At 36.3% G+C, this 19,553-nt stretch overlaps 1 protein-coding gene across 2 annotated transcripts in view; it reads right to left on the reverse strand.

Moving 5' to 3' along the window:
• EMCN (endomucin) overlaps window positions 1–19,553 on the reverse strand; it is a 121,455-nt gene that overhangs the window by 33,013 nt on the left and 68,889 nt on the right. The window lies entirely within an intron of this gene.

Genomic DNA, 19,553 nt, shown 5'->3' on the forward strand with positions numbered 1-19,553 from the left:
GCTTCACCTCTGAAATAAATCCAGATTTTGAGATTTCTTGCCATCTACTCTGTGATCACCCTGGTCAAAACCACCATCTTCTCTCTCCTGTATCCTTTCTTCAGCTGACAGTGTCTCTTCAGCTCTCTGAGTTATAAAACATGAGTCGGCTAATGTAACACTGTTGCTCAAAGCCCTCAGTGATTCACCATTCCACTTAGAGAAAAAGCCAAAGTCCGCGCAATAGCCCACAAAACCCTAGGTAATCTGCCTGGCAAATCCCCTGCCTCAACTCTGCCCACTTGCTTAATGCTGTCCCTTAAACATGCCAGGCCTCTCCTCAAGTTCTAGCTCTGCCCGGTGTTCTTCCTCCACATATTGGGTGACTCACTTCCTTCTTGTATTTACTCAACTCTTTTCAGGAAGACTTACCTTGGCCACTTTTTTCAATCTTGCAAACCCTTCCCCACCTCTCCAGTGCTTGTGATCCCTTCCTCTTCTATTGCTTCACATTTTCTCTTTCTCAGATCACTTATATCTTTTAACTTACTATATAATTTAGTTAATTATTATTTTATTGGGTATAGTTTACTTTCCCTGCGAGAATAGAAGAACCTCTAGGGCAAGGATCTTTATTTTGCTCACTGATATTTCCCAAGTGTTATAACAGTGTCTGGAAGTAGGGTCCATCACTATTCACTGAATGGATAAACAAACTTCTTGGCAGCAGAATTGACTACTATGAAAGATGAAGTGAATTTATGAGATTACCTTTTAAACTTAATATTGGGATTGGCACATATTTAAAATCATGATATTATTATTGTTCTCATTCATTCGACAACAAGAACAAAAATAGAGACCTACCTTAGGACCACCACTAAATGTTGAAGAAAATACAACAGAGTATGAGAGGTAGCTGTTGCATTTAAGGAGCTCACATTTTAGTAGGGGAAGTGAGAAGCATATCCCCAAATTGACAGATGTTAAACATGCAATAAAGAACAAGTAAAACATCATGGCAAAGACCAAGGATCGAAATAGGAGAGACTATGTTATTGTTTATTAAATTTTACTTATAACTCTTAAAAAAAGGACTTGAGGAGCTTAAGCAATTTTACAGACCGTAAGATGAATGAGATTGAAATAAGAAATTAGAACAAATGCAAATGAAAGAAGTAAACAGGCCCCTTCTAAGAGTTAATGCCGGGTATTAACATAATTGTTGCTGTTGGCCACAAGAATGGACTCTGAGCACCCTGACACTCAGGGAAAGGAGAACATGTGGTCTACTCTGGGCTTTTATTATTGGAGAGGAAAATAATCTATTATATGAGTGATACATGAGTGGTATAGACAATAAGTGCTATGACTATGGTTGGTGCAATTCTGTGTTTTGGAAAGGGAGCATGTTGATGTAATCCTGGAGTCTCCTCTAACTAGGATTTTAGATTCTTTTCAATCCGTGGCTAGTATGTATTTTCACACACAATGGCACCCCCTATCTACTTAATAGGTAAAATATCACAGGAGGAATTTTCTGCCTTCAGATGATGAAAATTAATTCCCGCTCTCATCTGACCTTACCTTTCTGACCTGGTTGTACTCTTATAGCAATGCAAAAAACGTTTTACCTTAAATTTCCTTTGCTTTGCTTTGCTTTGGGCCGTCAATGTTAGTAACCTGAGGTAATAACATCTTCTAATCCAGAAATAATGGAATAACTGAATGGGGATTCATTTACTTTAGGTAATTCTGTAGAAATATTTGTTGTAGAAAAGGAATTTTTTTTCTTTTTGATTTAAATAGTAGTTTTTACAAAATTATACATGACGAGAGTGACTGAGGCACTGTGTTAATTACTTCCATATGTGCTAATTTATTTTATTCTTAAGTAAACATTTTTAATCCTGTGTTTTAAAGATGAGAGATACTGTGGCTCAGAGAGATAAAGTAATATATTTAACAGTAAGTGCAAGGCTAAGCCATAAGCCAAATATGACTCAAAACCCTTTCTGTTTTCTTTGTAATATGCCATGTAATCGATAGATTTTAAAATGTTTATCTTAGTTACTTATGGCATCATTATCAATGGAATCAATAAAATCTGTTCTTAGCATTCTGAAAGTTTTGAGATATTCTTATCCCCTCCTGCATCATGAATGTAGACATGAAAATATTAAGAAGGATTTTATTTTCAAAACCTTAAAAGAGACTAAGTGTCTTGCAAATATTAACACACTTAATTATTGTATTATTAATATTTGCATTTTACAAAGTAGAAACTGATGCCTAGAGATATTCATTTGCCCAGGGCCACACAGCAAGTAGGTGGCAGAGCCAGGATTTGAATGCAAGCTCTAGAGTCTGTGATATCAACCCCAAAATCATGCTGCCTAAGCTGCTGTATTTCAGTAGGGATGAGTTATAAAGACAAGACTCTTATTTTTGCTACATAAAATATAATATATTTTCAATTTAGGCCTCAATCACAAAGGCATTTTTCTTATCAAAACAAGCTAAACACTTTCCTTCAGTAGGTCAAACCAGACCATGCAGATAGACACAAGGGGACAGGGAGAATTATTCCTAATATAGTAAATAAGCATGTCATAGAGTTTATTGGAGAATCATACCCCTTTAGCAGTAGCAGGAAATGTGTTGGTTCCTAAAGTGATTGCTGGGCAGCTCACCAGTGAAGACTGAGTTTTTATGACTTTTCAGTGCAGACTAGGGTAATGCAAGAACAGTGCAGAGCACTACTTTGAGATTCAGCAGATCTCTGAACTAGATAAGAAACCACTTAGCCATACCCGGAATCTGTACAATTTCCTAAGGGGAAGTTTGTACCAGACACTACCACATATATATTGATATATTTCTCATTCGACAATTGAATACTTTTATTCTCAATTAATTTTCTAAACACCCTAAAATCCTAAGTTTAAAAAAAACTCTAGATATTACTCTGCTAGAGGTATGTTTCTAGCTTGACTGGATCCTAACTAAACGACAATAGCAGGATTCTGTCATTCAAAGTTAGAAAACTCAGATAAACTACCCCCCGTATAGAATGAGTCATGTTTCACTTTATGTAAGTTCCTAGAGGTCAGCAGCCAATGCCCAAAACTAAGAGTGTCAACCACAGTGAATATACTCAGACAGGATGGAGCATCCTCTTTTCCAAAGGCCCGTGGTCAGGTTTGGTGGCACTTCTCATACCTGTTCTGACTTTGTTTTTCTATCAACTGTAATGACCACAATGCAACTGAGACTCTGAAACACAGTTAAGGAAAGTAAAACAGATATGTATGATGAGATCTTAAGTTATGCTAGTTGCTGTAGGAATATTGTGATGATTAATTTTATGTGTCATACTGAAAGCGCCACAGGGTGCCCAGATGTTTGGTCAAGCATTGTTCTGAGCATGTCTGTTAGGGTGCTTTTGGATAAGGCTAACATTTGAATCAGCAGACTGAGCAAAGCAGATAGCCCTCCCTGACTGGTTGCCTCTCGTCCAACCAGTTGAAACCCTGCGTAGAACAAAGAGGGAACTTTTTCTGCCTGACTCTCTTGAACTGGGACATTGGTCTTTCCCTGACTTAGGACGCAAACTGAAACACTGGCTCTTCTTGGAGCTTGAGGCTGCCAACTTTTAGACTGGAACTTATGCCATCAGCTACCCTGGTTCTCAGGCCTTTGGACTCAGGCTGGAATTACTCCATCAGCCTGCCTGAGTCTTTAGACCTCTCAGCCTCTATTATCACATGAGTCAATTATTACAATACATCTTTCTCTCTCTCTCATTCTCACTTGCTCTCTCTCTCTCTCCCTACATCCCGCTATCTATTTCCCTGTCTCTCTCTGTCTCTCATTCTCGCTGTCTGTGCACAACCTATTGGTTCTGTTTATCTGGAGGACCCTAATACAGTTGTTTTCCCCAGAAAATTAAGGGTTAATGGCTTATTCCTTTCTCAATTCGGTAAGGCACAATGGTCCATTTTGCTCAGGGCTGAGGTCTCTTATCAATGAAATCAAAAGGTTCATTTTTCAAGCACAAGTTATTAGCTCTGCCTATCTGTATGAAAATGATAAGGCTAAAGAAAAGAGAATTCCATCATTGCTCAAAATTGTTGTAATGGCTATGCAATGTTTGCATTATCTTTAGGGAATAAACAGCCCTTCATCACTTTTCAGTAGGTCTTTTAATCTCCTCATTAGGTCTGAACTTAGAGCTAGAAAAATGAGTAGGTAGAATAATCTGGCTGCCAAGGGGTCAATACTTTCATGAACCCTTTCTCCTCTTTTAAAACTGGCTTTTTTTCCCACCCAACGGTTACCTGAACCACAGCCAAAGGAAAAAAGCAAAAAACAAAAAACAAAAATTACTCTATCCTCTGATCTTATGTAAGATTATCTGAAATTCACCCATAACATATTACTTTATGCCTACATGGCTACTAGAATTATTATAGTTATGTATAATATTGACTTGTGTCCTTAGTAACTGCCAAAGGCAGGCTCCATGTATCTTTCCTCTTTTAGCTAGTGTACACATAATAGGAACAGGACGAATATTTATTAAATGCCTTGGTTAATGGTGGTTGATTAAATATACCATTCTGTATAGTTAGCACAGGTTCATACCAAATTTGGGGCCCTACCGGATATGTTACAGTGGGCAGTTGCAGTTTGATTTTCCCCAATACTTTGAATATTGAGCATAATTTTCTCATGTTAAGCATCATTAAACACAGCTTTCTATCACATACTACTGTTGTGCTATTGAATGAAATGAGTGGAGATATCTTTAGACCTTGATTGATCAATTGATCATTTCCATATAACTATAATTATCTTTCTTTGATCTCTCATTTTAAAAATTAAATACATTTTTTAAAATAAATTTTATCATATATATTTAAGGTATACAACATGATATTATGAGATACATTTAGATAGTAAAAGTTACTATAGTGAAGTAAATGAATACATCAATCATCTTACATAATTATACATTTTAGTTGTTTTTGTGGCAAGAGCATTGAAATCTACTCATTTAGCATGAATCCCAAATACAGTACAATTGTGTTAACAATGTCCTTATGTTGTACAATAGACTCCTAGACTTTATCCCACATAACTGCTACTTTGTATCCTCTAATCTACGTCTCCCCATTTCCTGTCTGTCCCTGGTAACCACTGCTTTGTTCTCTATCTCTGTATATTTGATTTTTTTATTTTTAGATTTCACATGTAAGTGAGATTATGCAATATTATTTCTGTGTCTAGCTTATTTCACTTAGCATAATGTCCTCCATGTTCATCCATGTTTTGGCAAAAGACAAGTCTCATTATTTTTTAGGACTAAATAATATTTCACTGAATATGGAATATTATTTTTTATCCATTCACCCATTAACAGACACTTAAATTGTTTCTACATCTTGGCTGTCATGAAAATGGGAATTCACATATCCTTATATGGTAGTAATTTCATATCCTCTGGGTATTTACCAGGAAAAGGGATTGATGGATCACTTGGGTAGTTCTATTTTTAATTTCTTTCAAAATTTCCATACTATTTTCTTTTTTTTCCTTTTTTTTTTTTTTTTGACAGAGTCTTACTCTGTCATCCAGGCTGGAGTGCAGCGGTGCCATCTCGGCCCACTGCAACCTCTACCTTCCAGGTTCGAGTGATTCTCCTGCCTCAGCCTCTTGAGTAGCTGGGATTACAGTTACGTGCCACCACACTTAGCTAATTTTTGTATTTTTAGTAGAGATGGAGTTTCACCATGTTGGCCAGCCTGGTCTCAAACTCCTGACCTCAGGTGATCCTCCTGCCCCAGCCTCCCAAAGTGCTGGGATTACAGGCATGAGCCACTGCACCCAGACAAAATTTCCATACTATTTTCTATAATGGCTGCACCAGTATGCGTTTCCATCAACTGCGTACATGAGTTCCCCTGGCTGATAAAAGGTGGAAAGATCTTGAATCAACAACCTAACATCACAACTAAAGGAGCTAGAGAACCAAAAGGAAACAAACCCCAAAGCTGTCAGAAGACAAGAAATAACCAAGGTCAGAGTGGAACTGAAGGAGATAGAGACACAAAAAAATCTGCAATAAATCAATGAATCCAGGAGCTGGCTTTTTGAAAAAAATTAATAAAATAGCTAGACTACTATCTAGACTAATAAAGAAGAAAGGAAAGAAGAATTAAATAGACAAAATCAGAAATGATAAGGGGGATATTACCACTGACCCCACAGAAATACAAACAACCATCAGAGAATACTATAAACACCTCTGTGCACATAAGGTAGAAGAAATGGGTAAATTCCTGGACACATACACCCTCCAAAGACTGAACCAGGGAAAAACTGAATCCCTGAATAGACCAAAAACGAATTTGGAAATTGAGACAGTAATAAATAGCCTACCAAACAAAAACAAACAAACAAACAAAACAAAACAAAACAAACCTGGTGCCAGATGAATTTACAGTTGAATTCTACCAGAGGTACAAAGAAGAGCTGGCACCATTTCTACTGAAACTATTTTAAATAATTGAAAAGGAGGAACTCCTCCCTAACTCATTTTATGAGGCCAACATCATCCTGATACTAAAACCTGGCAAAGACACAACAAAAAAGTAAAACCTCAGGTCAATATATCTGATATACATCAATGCAAAAGTCCTCAATAAAATACTGGCAAACTGAATCCAGCAGCACATCAAAAAGCTTATCCACCATGATGAAGTTGGCTTCATCACCAGGATGCAAGGTTGGTTCAACATAAGCAAATCAATAAGTGTAATTCATCATGTAAACAGAACTAAAGCCAAAAATCACATGATTGTCTCAATAGATGCAGAAGAGGCCTTCAATAAAATTCAAAATCACTTTATGTTAAAAACTCTAAATAAACTGGGTATTGAAGGAACATACCTCTAAATAATGAGTCATATATGACAAACCCACAGCCAATATCATACGAATGGGCAAAACCTGGAAGCATTCCCCTTGAAAACCAGCACAAGACAAGAATCCCCTCTTTTACTACTCCTATTCAACATAGTATTGGAAGTTCTGGTTAGGGCAATCAGGCAAGAGAAAGAAATAAAAGATATTCAAATAGAAAGAGAGGAAGTCATATTATCTTTGTTTGCAGATGACATGATCCTGTACCTAGAAAACTCCGTCGTCTCAGCCCAAAAGCTTCTTAAGCGGATAAGCAACTTCAGCAAAGTCTTGGGATACAAAATCAATGTGCAAAAATCGCTAGCATTTCTATACACCAACAGCAGGCAAGCAGAGAGTCAAATTATGAATAAACTCACATTCACAATTGCTACAAAGAGAATAAAATACCTAGGAATACAACTAACAAGGGAAGCAAAGAACCTCTTTGAGGAGAACCACAAACCACTGCTCAAGGAAATCAGAGAAGACACAAACAAATGGAAAAACATTCCATGCTCATGGATAGGAAGAATCAATATTGTGAAAATGGCCATACTGCCCAAAATAACTTATAGATTCAGTACTATTCCCATTAAGCTGCTATTGACATTCTTCATAGAATTAGGAAAAAAATTATTTTGAAATTCAAATGGAACCAAAAAGAACCTGAATATCCAAGGCAATCCTCAGCAAAAAGAACAAAGCTGGAGGCATCACCTTACCTGACTTCAAACTATATTACAAGGCTACAGTAAGCAAAACAGTATGGTACTGGTACAAAAACAAGCACATAGACCAATGGAACAGAATAGAGAACTCAGAAATAAGACCACACACTTAAAACCATCTGATCTTCAACAATCCTGACAAAAACAAGCAATGGGGAAAGGATTTTCTATTTAATAAATGATGTTGGGAGAGCTGGCTAGCCATATGCAGATGATTGAAATTGGACCCCTTTCTTACACCTTATACAAAAATTAACCCAAGATGAATTAAAGACATAAATGCAAAACTGAAAACTATAAAAATCCTAGAAGAAAATCTAGGCAATAGCATTCAGGACATAGGCACAAGCAAAGATTTCATAATGAAAATGTCAAAAGCAATTGGGACAAAAGCAAAAATTGACGAGTGGGGTCTAATTAAACTAAAGACCTGCTGCACAGCAAAAGGAACTATCATCGGAGCGAACAGACAACATACAGAATAGGAAAAAAAAATTGCAATCTATCCATATGACAGAGGTATAATATCCAGACCCTACAAGGAACTTAAATAAACAAGGAAAAAAAAAAAAAAACAACCCATTAAGAAGCAGGCAAATGACATGAACAAATGCTTCTCAAAAGAAGACATTCATGCAGCCAACAAACATATGAAAAAAAGCTCATCATTGATAATTGGAGAAATGTGAATCAAAACCACAATGAGATACCATCTCACGCCAGTCAGAATTGCGATTGTTAAAAAGTTAAGAAACAACAAATGCTAGTGAGATTGCAGGAAAAAAGGAATGCTTTTACACTCTTGGTAGGAGTGTAAATTAGTTCAACCATTGTGGAAGACAGTGTAGCAATTCCTCAAAGACCTAGAAGCAGAAACACCATTTGGCCCAGCAATCCCATTACTGGACATAAACCCAAAGGAATACAAATCATTCTATCATAAAGTTACATGCATGCATATGTTCATTGCAGCATTATTCACAATAGCAAAGATATGGAATCAACCCAAATGTCTATCAATGACAGACTGGATGAAGAAAATCTGGTATATATATACCATGGAATACTGGGTATCCATAAAAAGTAATGAGATCATGTCCTTTGCAAGGATATGGATGGAGCTGGAAGCCATTATCCTCAGCAAATGCATGCAGAAACAGAAAACCAAACACTGTATGTTCTCACTTATAAGTAGGAGCTGAGCCATAAGAACACATGGACACATGGAGCAGGGGACAACACACACTGGGGCCTATCAGTGGTGGGAGAAGTGTGCAGGGGAACAGAGAGCATTAGGAGTAGTGAATGGATGCTGGGCTTAGTACCTAGGTGATGGGATGATCTATGCAGCAAACCACCATGGCACATGTTTATCTATGTAACAAACCTGAACCTCTGCACATCCTGCACATATACTCTGGAACTTAAAATGAAAGTTGGGGGAAAAAAAGAATTCCCTTGTCTTCACACCCTTGCCAACATTTGTTGTCTTTTCACTTTTTGATAATATCTATCCTAATGGGTGTGAGGTAGTATCACATAGTGGTTTTGATTTATATTTCCATGATGATTAATGATGTTGACCACCTTTTCATGCACATGTTGGCAGTTTTCATGTCTTCTTTCACAAAATGTCTATTCAGGGTCTTTTGCCCATTTTTTAATCTTGCTATTTGTTTTTCTACATTTGCATCTTAACCCCTTATCAGGTATATGGTTTACAATTTTTTTTTCACAATTTGTACTGTGCTGTTTTATTTTGCTGATTACTTCCTTTGCTGTGCAGAAGCTTTGTAGTTTGATGTAGTCCCATTTATTTATTTATTTTTGATTTTGTGGCCTGAGCTTTTGGTCTGATTTCCAAAAAAAAAAATTGCTGAGGCCAACGCCCAGCAGATTTTCCTCTATGTTGTCTTCTAGGAGTTTTATAGTTTCTGCTCTTACCTTTCAGTCTTTTATCCATTTTGAGTTGATTTTTGTACATAGTTTAAGATAGAGTCCAACTTCATTCTTTTACGTGTAGAAATCCAGTTTTTGCAGCACCATTTAGTGAAAAGACTGTTATATACCCATTGTGTGCAGTTAGTGTCTTTGTAATTTGTGGACAATAAAGGTTTGGATTTATTTCCAGGATCTTTATTCTGTTTCACTGGTCTATGTGTCTGTTTTTATGTCAGCACCATATTGTTTTATTATAGATTTATAATATAATTTTAACTCAGGAAGTGTGATGCCTCCAACTTTGTTTTTTTCTTTTCAGAATTTTTTTGGCTATTTGGGGTCATTCATGTTTTCATATGTATTTTTGGAATTTTTTCATTTCTGTGAAGAATGACCGTGGGATTTTAGCAAGGATTGTATTGAATCTATGTATTGCTCTTTGACATTTTAACAATATCAATTCTTCTGATTCATAACTACAGGGTATCTTTCCATTTATTTCTGTCTCCTTCAATTTCTTTTATCAATGTTTTCTCTTTTTCAGTATACAGATGTTTCACTTGCTTGGTTAAATTTATTCCTAAGGACAGACGGTCCTCAACTTACAAGTTTTAACTTTACCATGGGGTTTAAGACATAACCCCATTGTAAGCTGAGGAGCATCTAGACTTGTGATGGTTTGACTTAACAATTTTTCAACTTTAATATGAGTTTATCAGGGTATCGAATGAATTTTTTACATACAACATTTTCAATGTATGATGGCTTTATCAGAATGTAACCCCGTGGTAAGTCAGAAAGCATCAGTAATTTTTTATGGTACCATAAATGAAATTTTTTTTTTCAGTTAGATTGTTATTTGTGTATGAAATGCTACTGACTTTTGTATGTTAATTTTGCATTTTGCAACTTTACTGAATTCATTTATTAGTTCTAACAGTTTTTTTCTGTGGAATCATTACATATAAGATTGTTTCATCTGCAAATGGAGTTTTTTTTCTTTTTGATTTCAATGCCTTTTATTTCTTTTTCTTGTATGATTGCTCTTGCTAGTACTTCTGGTACTCTGTTGAACAGAAGTGACAAGAGTGGGCATCCTTACCTAGTACTGTGTCTGAGTGGAAAAGCTTTTAACTTTTCCCCATTGATTATAATTGTAGCTGTGGGCTTTTCATAAATGATTTTATTATATTGAGGAACATTCCTTTTATGCCTAAACTGTTGAGAGTTTTGTTTTTTTTTTTTTTTTAAATCAAGAATTGATGTTGGACTTTGTCAAATGCTTTTTTCTGTGTCAAGATCATTGTGTGGTTTTTATCTTTCATTCTGTTAATGTGATATATTACATTGATTGATTTGTATGTGAAACTAGCCTTGCATGTCAGAAATAAATCCCACTTGGTCACAATATATAATTCTTTTGGTATGCTGTTGGGTTTAGTTTGTTATGTTGTTGGGTTTAGTTTAATCCTCAATATTTTACTAAGGATTTTTGCATCTGCATTCGTCAGAGAGATTGGTCTGCATTTTTCTTTTCTTGTAATATCTTTGTCTGACTTAGGTATCAAGGTGATGTGGTCCTTATAAAATGTGTTTGGAACTATTCATTCTACTTCTGTTTTTTAAAAAGAGTTTAAGAAGTATCGGTATTCATTCTCTGAAGGTTTGCTAGAATTCAGCTTTTATAAAACTATCTGTTTCTGGACTTTTCTTTGTTGGAAAGTTTTTTATTACTTCTTTGATCTCTTTATTTGTTATTGGTCTGTTGTTCAGGCTTTCTATTTCTTCTTGAATTGATCCTGGTAGGATTTGGTTTTTTGTTTTGTTTTGTTTTGTTTTATTGTGTTTTTTAAGCAATTTACCTGTTTACTCTAGATTATCCAGTCATTGACATATATTTTTTCATAGTAGTCTCTTATGATCCTTTTAATTTCTGAGGTGTTTCATATTTTCACTTCAATTTATGATTTTATTTATTAGTCTTCCCTTTTTTTCATTTAGACCAGCTAAAGGTTTATCCTTTTTTTATTTTTTCAAAGCACCAACTCTTATTTTTATTGATTCTTCCTATGATTTTTCTGTTCTCTATTTGATTTATTTCTGTTTTTATTTTCATTATTTTCTTCCTTCTGCTAATTTGGGGTTTAATTCATTCTTCTTTTGTTAGTTCCTTGAAGTGTAATGTTAGATTACTTATTTGAGATTCTTTTTGTTTTTAATGTAGGCATGTATTGCTATAAACTTTTCTCTGAACTGCTTTTGCTACATTTCATAGGTTTTGGTATGTTGTGCTTTGATTGTTTTTTGTTTCAAGATATTTTTTAATTTCTCTTTTTATTTCTTCTTTGACTCATTTATTGTTCAGGAGTATGTTACTTAATTATCGTATAATTGTGGATTTTCCAAGATTCCACTTATCATTGATTTCTAGTTTCATAGCATTATGGTCTGAAATGATACTAGGTATTATTTCAATTTTAAATTTATTAAATCTTGTTTTGTGGCTTACCATATGGCCTATTCTAGGGTATGTTCCATTTGAACTAAAGAAAAGTGTGGTATATTATGCTGCTGTTAAAGTAAAGCTCTGTATATGTCTGTTAGGTCTAATGGGTGAAAAGTGCAATTCAAGTCGAGTATTTCTTTATTAATTTTCTGTCTGGTTGATCTATCTACTGTTTTAAAATTATTTTTTATTAATTTTGTGTTCCTTTTTATTTTAATAGCTTTTGGAGTATAAGTGGGGTTTTTTTTTGTTACATGGATGAATTATATAGTGGTGAATTCTGAGGTTTTAGTGCATCTGTCACCAGAGTAGTGTATATTATACCTAATGTGTAGTTTTGCATTCCTGGCCCCACTCCCACCTTTCCCCTTCTGAAACTCTAAAGTTTATTATATTACTCTGTATGCCTTTGCATACTCATAGCTTAGCTCCCACTTGTAAGTGAGAATATACAATGTTTGGTTTTCTATTCCTGAGTTACTTCACTTAAAATAATGGCCTCTAGCACCATCCAAATATCTGCAAAAGACATTATTTCACTCCTTTTAATGGCTGAGAAGTATTCCATGGTGTGTGTGTGTGTATGTATATATACATATGTGTGTGTACACACACACACATATATATACACACACACATATATATATATCACATCTTATTTATATATTCATTAATCAATGGGTACTTAGGTTGGTTCCATTTCTTTGCAGTTGTAAATCATATTGCTATAAATATACATGTGCAAGTGTATTTTTAATATGATGACTTCTTTTCCTTTGGGTAGACACCTAGTAGTGGGATTGCTGGATGATTTATCCATTGTTAAAAGTGGGATAATCCCAGCACTTTGGGAGGCCAAGATGGGCGGATCATGAGGTCAGGAGATCGAGACCATCCTGGCTGACACGGTGAAACCCCATCTGTACTAAAAATACAAAAAAAAAAGTAGCCAAGTGTGGTAGCAGGCACCTGTAGTCCCGGCTACTCGGGAAGCTGAGGCAGGAGAATGGTCTGAACCCAGGAGGTGGAGCTTGCAATGAGCCAAGATTGTGCCACTGCACTCCAACCTGGGTGACAGAGTGAGACTCTGTCTCAAAAAAACAAAAAGTGGGGTATTAAAGTTCCTTGTTATTATAATATTGCTCTTTATTTCTCCCTTCATGTCCATTAATATTTGTTTTATGTATTTAGGTGCTCCAATGTTGGTTGCATATATATTTACAATTGTAATCTCTTGTTGATGCATTGATCCCTTTATCATTAAATAATGACATTCTTTGTCTCTTGTGACAGTTTTTGACTTGAAGTATAGTTCATCAGGTGTAAGTATAGCTACTCCTGCTCTCTTTATTATTTGCATGGAATATCTTCTTCCATTTCTTTACTTTCAGCCTATGTGTCCTTAAAGCTTAACTGGGTGTCTTGTAGACAGCATATAGTTGGATCTTGCTTTTTACTCATTTAATAATTCTATGTCTTTTAACTAGAGAAATTAATTTATTTGTATCCAAGGTCATTATTGATAAGAAAAGACTCATTGTTGTCATTTTGTTACTTGTTTCCTGATTATTGGTAGCTTCGTTTCTTTCTCATTATCTATCTTTGTAATTTGGTAATTTTCTGTAGTGTTAATCTTTGATTATTTTCTCTTTATCATTTGTATACCTGCTGTAGTTTCTTATGTTGTGGTTACCAAGAATCTTCCATAAAACATCTTATAATCAACTATTTTAAGCAGATAATAACTCAAATTCTGTTGAATACAAAAACTCTATACATTTATCTTTCCCCTCACAATTTGTTTTTGATGTCACAATTTTCATCTTTTAGTATTGTGTATTTATTAGCAACTTGTTATAGTTTTAGTTATTTTTGACTATTTTGACATTTAACCCTCATGCTAGAGTTACACATGATTTATACACCACTATTACAGTATTAGAGTGTTCCTGATTTTACTACGTATTTAGCTCTATCAGTGAGTTTGTACTTTATAGATATGTCGTCTGTATTTATAATAGTAATTGTCATTTTTTAAAAATTCCCACTTGAAGAACTCCTTTAAGCATTTCTTAGAAGGCAGGTCTAGTGGTGATGAATTCCTTCAGCTTTTCTTGTCTGGGAACAATTTTATTTCTCCTTTATTTTGAAGGATAGCTTTGTTGAACATAGTATATATCCTGACTTCAAGTCATCTACCCGTCTCAGCCTCTCAAAGTGTTGGGATCACAGGCATGAGCCACCACACCCAGCCCAGCTCATTACTTTAAATCGCTTTTCAGACCGTTTGTAATTTCTGCTTCTTTGAGGCCAGTTACTGGAGAACTATGGTTGCCTTGTGGTACCATGCTTCCTTGCTCTTTCATGTTTCTTGTGTCCCTGCATTGATGTCTGCATATTTAGTGATGTAGTTTCCTTTTTCAAACTCTAGCAGTGCTTTTGTTATTTCAGCTCTTTAAATATATTATTCAATCTCTCTTGAACTGCAAGGTTTCTATTGAGAAATCCACTGATAACTTAATGGCAATTCCTTTACATGTGATTCGATGCTTTTCTCTCGTTGCTTTTAAATTTCTCTTTGTCTTTGACTTTTAGCAGTCTAGTTATAATGTGCCTTAGAGAGGATCTCTTTGGGTTGTACATTTTGGAGGGCCTTTGAGCTTTATGAATCCAAATGTCTCTATCTCTTTTAAGACTTGGGAAATTTTCAGCAATTATCTTATTAAATAAGCTTTCTGTCTCATTCTTTGTTTCTTTTTCTGTTGTAGTATTTGCTTGCTTAATGGTGTTCCATAAGTCTTGCAGGCTGTCTTCACTATTTTTTATTATTTTTTGTCAGATGGAGTAATTTCAGAAGACCTATCTTTAACTTCACAGTTTTTATCTTCTGATTGATCTAGTCTGCTCTTGAAGTTCTCTAATATATTTTTTATTTCATTGATCGAATTCTTCAGCTTCAAGATTTCTGTTTGGATCTTTTTATGTCTATCTTTTCATTGAATTTCCTAATTATATAATGAATTGTTTTCCTGATTTCATTAAGTTGTCTATTTGTATTCTCTTGAATTTCCAAGTTTCCTTCAGTTAATTATTTTATTTTATTTTATTTTTATTATTTTTTTGAGACAAAGTCTCACTCTGTCATGCAGGGTAGAGTGCAGTGGTGTGATCTTGGCTCACTGAAATCTCCACCTTCCAGATTCAAGATATTCTCCTGCCTCAGGCTCCCAAGTAGCTGGGATTAGAGTTGTGCACCACGACACATGGCTAATTTTTGTATTTTTAGTAGAGACAAGGTTTTGCCATGTTGGCCAGGCTGGTTTTGGACTCCTGACTTCAAGTCATCTACCCATCTCAGCCTCTTAAAGTGTTGGGATCACAGGCATGAGCCACCACACCCAGCCCAGCTCATTACTTTAAATCGCTTTTCAGACCGTTTGTAATTTCTGCTTCTTTGAGGCCAGTTATTGGAGAACTATGGTTGCCTTGTGGTACCATGCTTCCTTGCTCTTTCATGTTTCTTGTGTCCCTGCATTGATGTCTGCATATTTAGTGATGTAGTTTCCTTTTTCAAACTCTAGTAGGGGAAGACTTTCAGTTGCATATGGGTCTGAGGCTTCCAGTTGGGCAGGGTGGCTCTGGTTACATGTAGGCACAGTGGGGTAATCAATGTGCAGCTTCTTTAGTTGTGATCAATGTCAGCAATGAATGTAGGTGCCTCAGTGGCCTAGTTTGTAGGAGCTGGTGGAAGTGATAGTGGCTGCATAGGTTGCTAGGGCAAAGTCTTAACAATTCTCCTGTTCTTGTCTTTCCCACAGTGGGGAGTCTTAGCTGAAGAGAACCATTTTTGTGTTTGGTCTGATATGGCCCACAGGCAACCATAGCAGGACTGGGAGCCAGGGCATAGGTGATCAGAGTAGCTGTGGATATAGGTCATGGGCTCAGGGTCTTGTGAGACTACTGTAGCACCTTGGACTTGAGGCATAGTTTCACTTTCCAAGATACAAATGAATGCAGTTTCCCCAGTAAGGCAGGGTCTGTTCCTCTGAGGCACACCTCAGCAGCCTAGGCCCAGAGTGCTGAAATATAGTTGAGGTTGTGACCCTAGTGGACATGGCACCCCACTGGCACAGCATGGTAGAAAAAGGAGTTTTTAGAAGCTTGGGTCCAGAGAGCAAAGAATAGCTGTAATTTGGGACCAGTAGTCAACAGAGGTCAGCAAAAATGTAGACACTTGGTGATGAGGTACTACGTAGTGGTGACTCTGGACCCTGGAATGGTGGGACATATCACTACCCCAGGCTCTGTGAGGCCAGGTACAGCAGCAGCAATGATGCAGAAATGGCAAGACACTGCTGTACCTTGGACCTTGGTGGGAGGGGTGCAGCACAGCTCCACTTCCCCAAGAGGCAGCGTGTCTCAGCAGTTCAGACTGTAGGGGTGTAGTGCAGTTTTGGGTGGGCAGGGCATGTGGCTGTTCAGCCTGGAGGGCAGGGTGCCACAGCTCAAGCCAGGCCCTAATTCTTTGGGATGTGTTGTGCCACATCTGTTTGGCCCCAGAAATCATGGTCATACGTGTCAGTGGAGCCTCTGGATCCCTGTGGGGTAGGGTACTGCATCAGCTATGGCACTGGGGTGTGCAATTGTTCTTGTGTGTCAAAAGCTCTGAGCCCCTGTGGGTAGTATGCTGTCTTCTCTGTGGAGCCAGGGCTGAGAGTTGACTGCTCTAGTGTGCCAGAAGTCTGTGATCCCAGATGGTGGTGGTGGGGTATGCTGCCTCATCTATGGCATTGAGGGGCATGACTGCTCTGGTGTGCAGAAGACCTGAGGTCCCTGAGGGTTGGAGTGCCATTTCAGTTCAGCCCTGAGAGGAGGGTGCACAGTAATTGGAATGTAGGGAGTGGAGTAGCTCCATGGAACTTGGCCCTGGGGGTAGGACATAGTAGCAGCTTGGCTGGAGGATGGTATGCTATAATGTGGGCTTGTTGCAGTAGTAACAAAACATCAGGGATGGAGGGATGCAATGCATACTCAGGCTTGGAGCAGGATGCACTTTTTCCCAAGATTGTACAGGGCAGTAGCAGCATGAGCCATGAGGCAAGAGGTAGGGGCTGAGAAGAGGAGGGAGGGGCACAGCATCAGCTCCTTCTCTAGGGATAGCTCAGTATGTAGACTCTGGGGCACTCCTTCAGCAGGCCTCAAACCCTATAAGGACTGCAGAAGTCTTTAGTGCGAAGACTGCGTGTGTCCATGGCGATGATGGTGGTTGTTGGGGTCCTCTTGCTTACCTTTTTCCTGCAGAAAGGGATCTCTTCTGGTTTTGAGTTGATCCCAACTAGGGAAATGGGATGGCAGAGGCAAGGTGTTTCCTCCTCTTTCCTATGTGGCCATCCTGTGTTTCAGTGGTCCACAGGATTTCTGCTGCTGTTCTCCAGAGCTTTCCTTTAGTTATTTTGATCAAAATGTAGTTGCTTGTTCATTATTTTTAGTTTTTTGTGGGAAGTGGGAAGAGCACTAGAAGTTTTTAGTTGGCCATCTTGCTGATGTCACCAACATGGATCTATTTTTGTTTTATAATGTTAAAATATTATATCTATGTATAATTGGTTGTAATTTACATTTTATATAAAATCCTTACTTATTTTTATCCCCCATAAAGGTTCTACATAAAATCATCATCAATTTCTGGACTCTTAATAATAGTTTTTGAAGTCGTTGTAAAAATGTAACTTTTCAAGGAAATTAAAACTAGCTGCATAATGTTAAAGAAAATATCAAATGTGAGAACTGTATGTGATACATTCAAAGACTGAATACATATTTGCTTATATTTATAGAAAGGAAACAGGACTAGTAATTCTATGGGCTACAATTTTATGTGAACTTCTACCTAAAACAGAAATATGAATTATTTTAAATAATATGCCTGTCTTTAATCCTATGGATGAATATTCCACAAATTTGGTATTTTAACATCTTTGATGCCAAATACATAAAACTAAAGAAGTTTTTAATCTGAAAAAAATAAAACAAAACACAGAAGTATAAAGAATGCCCTGTTAATAAATGTGTTAATTCATCTTTTGGGGGATGGTGTTTCTGATTTAGTCTTTAGCTGAAATACATATTTGAAGTTTGAATGAAAAAAATGAGACTCAATTTTCAAGTGGTTTATAGAACCAGTCTCATTTCTTTCTAATCCACTATTCAAATAAATTGTTTTTCTATTATTTGGCTTAGGAAAATTAGTTTACATAACTTGAAAAATAAAAATAGCCTAAATGAGCTTTTTATTCCACTAAAATCAATTAAACTTATAGCTGGCACTTTGTAAATAAAATTTCTTTAAACAAAATGAAGGATCCTTCAGTCTCTCCTTAAAGAGAACTGACAATTTGGCTGCTTCCCAATTCTTCATCTCTGACTTCTCCTTGATAATCAATCTATGAAGCAGAGGGGAAAGAAAATCTCTTCCCAGAACTGCATCAGTCTTCTCTCACTGGAAGCATTGTTTTTGTTTTGTTTTGCTTTTTTTCCTCTAGAGCCTGCCAATTTTTAGCCTATGAAGATGGAAGTAATAAAAAATATGGTGATTAGTGAATAAAAAATATGGTGTTTAGTGGAGGAAAGGGAATTAATAATATAAAAATAACTTCTTTAATAATGAGATATATGATACAGAAGAAGATAATTATTAAAAGTTAAAAGCATAATAATTTGATTCAAATTCCTCGAACACAAGAGGTAGAAGTTAGGCTAAGGTGATTACTTAGAATATTTGCTGTGAAAATGGAGCACTCATAATTTTTAATGTCACTCATAATTCTTTTTATTTTTGTAATTTTTTAAAAGTTATATGAACCTATAGGTTTATTTCACATTTTTAGTTTATTTTCATTTTTAAACTTTAATTTTATTCTCAGGGATACATGTGCAGGTTTGCTATATAGGTAAACTCGTGTCATGGGGGGTTGTTGTACCAATTATTTTATCATCCAGCTATTAAGCCTAGTACACAATAGTTATTCTTAACGCTCCTCTCCCTCTTCCTACCCTTCACCCTCAGGTAGACCCCAGTTTCTCTTGTTTCCTTCTTTGTGCTCATGAATTCTCATCATTTAGCTCCCACTTATAAGTGAGAACATGCGGAATTTGGTTTTCTGTTCCTGTGTTAGTTTTCATTTAGTTTCCATATACCAAAGATAACCAGCATTGAAAGCTTATGAGATTTGTCATTTGTATGAGTACCAGGTAGGATGTAGAAAGATAAAAATCCCTCAGATAACTATGATTTCAAAACAAGAAGACCCAACATTGCCATCTTCCCGTGCCCAACGATTTTCAATTCCTGTTGCTCCATTATCAGAAACACATTCAGTCTAAAACTAAGGGTGGCAAATACGAGCACTAACTGGAATGATAACATTTTA

This window comes from Theropithecus gelada, chromosome 5 (assembly GCF_003255815.1).
Source record: "Theropithecus gelada isolate Dixy chromosome 5, Tgel_1.0, whole genome shotgun sequence".
In the NCBI taxonomy this organism is placed as follows: domain Eukaryota; kingdom Metazoa; phylum Chordata; class Mammalia; order Primates; family Cercopithecidae; genus Theropithecus; species Theropithecus gelada.